This window comes from Dryas octopetala, chromosome 2, assembly GCF_963921425.1.
Source record: "Dryas octopetala chromosome 2, drDryOcto1.1, whole genome shotgun sequence".
NCBI lineage: Eukaryota > Viridiplantae > Streptophyta > Magnoliopsida > Rosales > Rosaceae > Dryas > Dryas octopetala.
Window position 1 is genome coordinate 347,526 of NC_141367.1, and position 5,074 is coordinate 352,599.

Consider the following 5,074-nt stretch of genomic DNA (forward strand, 5'->3'; position numbering starts at 1 on the left):
AACGACTACTCTATAATAGACAACGAACATGAAAATATGGAATAGGCAACAAAATAGGCAACAAAATAATAGGCAAGGAATTAAAATTCGATGCCTATTCTGGGAATAGGCAAGGAATAGTTGCACATAGGCAACCAATCTGAATTTGGTATTGAAAAACTCATCAGCAACAAATCCTATTTACAAGAAAACTTAGAATGGCAACAGAATAATAGGCAACGCCGCAAAATTAATTGTTGGTCATGGGCAACGATTGAACATTAGATATGGAACGATACATAGGCAACAACTTTCAAATAATAGGCAACGTGTCGTTCGTTGCCCATTACTGTTATCGGCAAGGAAAAAAAGAATTTGTTGCCTATTTACAAGAGTATAGGCTAAGAAAAAATAATTCGTATTTATATGTAGAAACTCACATCTTAATCGTGTTTCCAACGATCTGAACCGTTTATTGTTTAATTCCCCACTCAAACATCATCCCAGTAAAAAATTGGGTCAATTAGAGATATAGAAGTTAGGTAACAGTGGTCGAACTTATGAACGATTGTGATTTTTCTAATAATAATCGAATGGGTGATGAATTCCAATTGGGATGATATTTTGCAGGATTGATCTTTGAGTATAAACGTAGAAAATGAACGGATCTGATCATTTAAATCACGTTGTGGTCTTCACAATTATTGAAACGACAAGGTTTCAATGAAAAAGTTAATAGCACAATACTTTTCAAGTGTATTTATATATATAGAAGCTCACATCTCGATCATGTTTCAAATGATCCGAACCGTACATTTTTTAGTTCCCCACTCAAAGATCATCCTTGCAAAAAATCGGCCCAATCAGAGTTGTAGAAGTTAGGTAACGGTGGTCGAACTTATGAACGATTGTGGCTTTTCTAATGATAATCGAACGGGTAGATGAATTTTGATTTGGCCGATTTTTTGCACGATTGATCTTTGAGTATAAATGTAGAAAATGAACGACTCCGATCGCTGAAATCACATTGTGGTCTTTACAATTATTGAAACAACAAGGTTTCAACGAAAAAGTTAATAGCATAATACTCTTCAAGTGTATTATATGTAGAAGCTCACATCTCGATCATGATTCCAACAATCCGAACCGTTCATATTTTAGTACCCCACTCAAAGATCATCCTTGCAAAAAATCGGTCAAATCGGAAATGTAGAAGTTAGGTAATGGTAGTCAAACGTATGAACAATCGTGGTTTTTCTAATGATAATCAAACGGGTAGATGAATTCCGATTTGACCGATCTTTTACAAGAATGATCTTTAAGTATGAACGTAAAGAATGAACAGCTCCGATCATTGAATTTAGATAACTGTGATCAAGTAAATTAACATAATAAACTTTTGTATTAACTTTTCTTTAAATAAAGTTTTTAATTTTAATTTCTATTCTTTATTTTTTGGTAAGTCTGTATTTTTTTTCCAGGATTAGCCGCCCAACCTGTAGCCAAAATTTTCAATTTCCCACCTGATTTTTCCTTCTCCCTCCCTAATTTTTTTTTTCTAACCCTCTTCATCTCCAAACCACACTCTCTCTCTAGTATATCAAAGTTTCAAACACACACAAAAGCTCTAGAAAATCAAAGACGCTCAAACACACACTCTCTCTCCTCCCCCTGGTTCTCTCCGCCCTGCCGCTCGCCGCGTCAGTGCAGCCCAGTCCCGGCCCGCCATACGTAGCCCGTCCCCGACCCTCCTCTCTCTCTTTCTCTCTCCTCTCTCCCCGTTGCCTCCGTCCCCTCCCCTTACCCCCCGCATCCCCGCTCCCCCTGCCCACCGAAACCTAACCCCCAGCCCCAATGACCTACCCTGACAACCCCCATCCTCATCCCCGTCCCTCTCCTCTCTCTCCTCTCTCTGCCTCTTTTTTTTCTCTCTGCCACCACCGAAACCCAACCCCAGCCTTCATCACCGCCCTTCCGATTGGGTTTTTTATTTTATGGGTAATTTCTGTTTTTTTGCATTTTTTTGGTTTTTTAATTTCTGTTTTGTTAATTATGATTATTAGAATTTGTTTGTGATTTTCCAGGTTTGGTTCAAGATGATTATTAGAATTTTTGTTTCTGTTGAGGTAACGAAATCCTAACTTGAGTTTTTAAATTTCTATTTTGATATTTAGGTTTCAGTTTTAGGTTGTGATTTGTGCTGGGTTTTAATTTTGCTATTTCTATTTTGATTATAATGTTGGGCTGCTTGTTGATTTGGTTATAATTTTACCTAATTATGAGTTTGGTTATACAATTATATATACCTATTTTAATATTAATTATTTTTAGAATGAGGGGAATTAAAGCAAGGGAGATTCAGAAAGGCAATGCTTCCAATTAGCTAGTTTAATATTTCTGGATGATCCATACCACCCAATCATTGTGGTCAGGGAATTGTCCACGAGCTGCAGGACCTTGAGAACCTTGAATATTTCTGGATGTTCCTTTTTTGTTTTAACTTAGTGATTGGTCAAAATGACTAGTTTGCCATATTTTTTTCTTGGAGTTTAAGAAGTGATGACTTATTTATTCAAAACTACTATCTGGTTAGTATGGTTCTTTTGGGCACAGACTTTGTATATCTTTGGTTGTTTTTCTCCCTTTACAAGTTCTTTAGAGGATAGTTTGACATAAAAATGAGTGTAATTTTGACAAGTTGGTTATATATTTGCTCATTTTATTATTATGTAATCATCTTGGTCTCTGTATTGTACAAGTTTCTGCAATCTTGCATGTTTGCCTAGAATACGAGTGTTGTCCATTGTCTTTTTTGTGTGAGTGCAGTAAATTGTCGCATACCAAAGGATGAGGGAAAGGTTAGACTCTATTCCACTAAGGTTACACTAAATTCTGTTTTAATTCAGGATGTCTGCTTATTTTTTGCATCATTTTTTTTTTGGTTCTTATTGTCAAAATAGATTTAGTTATTATTGTTAAGACAAATGGCAGATGAAATTTTAGCTAGTAGAGCAATATATATATTTAAATACCTAATTTAATATAAACTAGTGTTAGAATGTGGGGAATTGACTATGAGCTGCAGGACCTTGAGAACATTGAATATTGGATTTTCCTTTTTTGATTTAACTTAGATGATTGCTCAAAATTACTAGTATAAAGGAATCTAATTAAGTATATTGCTCTTGAAAAGCAGTAAAGGAAGAATGAATCCAATATACACTTATAGAGCAATACATTGTGCTACTTCCTTTATTCAAAACTGCTGCTTCCATTACTGCTTTTCTTACACTAACTAATTGTGTCTCCATCCAAAGTAAAGACGTATCCTGAAGTGGATTCCCTGCTATCGATATTAAATTGAAAGTAGTCTGCATTGGTGAATCCATCCACTTATAATTCTCCTCCTCCATAGACAAGCATAAGGGTTTAGTAATTTTTTTTTTTTTCAACTGGTGGGAATTCTTTGATGTCGGAGTTTAGTTTGATATATCTATATCTCTCTCTTTTACATACCAATTGCAGAAACGATCTAAGGTCAACACAGAAAACCAAAAGCATATGCAGTGGGATCCCTAAACCCTTAATTCAATATGTTTAGTTTTTATTTAAGGGAGGCGCTATTCACAGTCTTCCACCACTCCTCTTTTATTTTTCTATCTAATAGTCTAGCTCTGATTATATATACTTTGCCTTACGCAAATGAAGGTTAATGCAAATGAATATACATAATATTCAAGCTCTGTTTACAAGTTGATGGTGTCATAGTGGGATGAAACAAATGAGTTCTCAAACCTAGATTAATTGACTCAGATTGGGATAATGCGATCTGATTATTATTCCATTGTAATTATTTGCATATGAGCTCCCAAATCCAGTTCAAAACAAATGAAGGGAGTAATTAATTTTGTATGTTGGGATATTTGAGTGACTGATTATTATATATGTATTTTTTAAAATTTTATTATATATATATATATTTGTATGTCTGATTATTATATATGTATTTTTTAGAATTTTCAAGCAGGTATCCAGTTTCCTGACATTTGAGGTTTACCGTAAGACCCATAAGGGGAAGAAGAAGACGTGGATCAATGATGTTGCCAAGGCGAAATATGTAAGTTTAATGTTAAGTTTCATTTTAATTTAAAGGCATAATTATAATTATATTATTATTTATCTAAAATAATTTTATTATTATTTGAAGGATGATATGGTGGCCAAGTCGGGTGACGTCCTTAAGGACTTGGCCAAAGATTTGCCTGAGGATACCCCACCAGGTCAGATACCTATACCAGGTCATTTATGAACACCAAATATATTGACAAATGCTCAGATTGTTCATTGATATTGGACTGATCATACAGTAATGAGACTAGAAATTAAAGTGATTGTATAATTCTACGTGAGTGTTGTATCTTTAAACTTTCAGGAATATGGATGCTTTAATCATTTACAAAGTATGGCTGTATGTGGCTTTAATCATTTACAAAGTATGGCTGTATGTGGCTCTTGCACTGATAGTAGCAGCGGATCTATCCATGAGCGAATGACTCCTAGTCACACTCCTCAGCAATCTAGAGATGGCATAAATGAGGTTCAGTTTGCAAGTAGTAGTGAGGATGAGGATGAGGATGATATGTGTTTTAGTTGCTCTTTTTCGAGCTTTATTAGATTTGTGTTTAAGTATTTTATTAGACAAGTATGTGAAGAAGTTATTATTTTCTAAACTTTTTTAAATTTATGTTTAAGTTTTAGATTAGACAAGTTCGAATATGATGGTTAATGTAACCTTTGGATTTATTATATTATGAAGCTTTATTGGAATTTTATATATGTTGAAATAATAACATTATTTATATTTATGAAAATTAAATAAAATAAATAATTGATAATTAAAAAAATAGTCGTTGCCAATTCAAAAACGGAATCACGCTGTGCACCTCAATAGGCAATGGTAACCATGTTGCCTTTTGAGGGAAGAGACAATGATAATATAGTTGCCAAGAAGAGTAGGCAACGCCATGATCCTTGCACTTTACATTCTTGATATCATAGGCAACAATATAGAATTTCATTGCAATTATTAGCAACG

At 34.2% G+C, this 5,074-nt stretch overlaps 1 long non-coding RNA gene across 2 annotated transcripts; it reads left to right on the plus strand.

Moving 5' to 3' along the window:
• Nucleotides 1-1,596: 1,596 nt before the first annotated feature.
• LOC147292299 (uncharacterized) lies at nucleotides 1,597-4,805 on the plus strand. Of its 2 annotated transcripts, XR_015120621.1 has the most exons (4): nucleotides 1,597-1,977; nucleotides 2,064-4,096; nucleotides 4,187-4,259; nucleotides 4,412-4,805. It is a non-coding gene; the product is annotated as an uncharacterized LOC147292299 (long non-coding RNA). The 2 variants fall into 2 exon arrangements; XR_015120620.1 differs by having other exon boundaries at nucleotides 4,187-4,805.
• The last annotated feature ends 269 nt before the right edge of the window (nucleotides 4,806-5,074 follow it).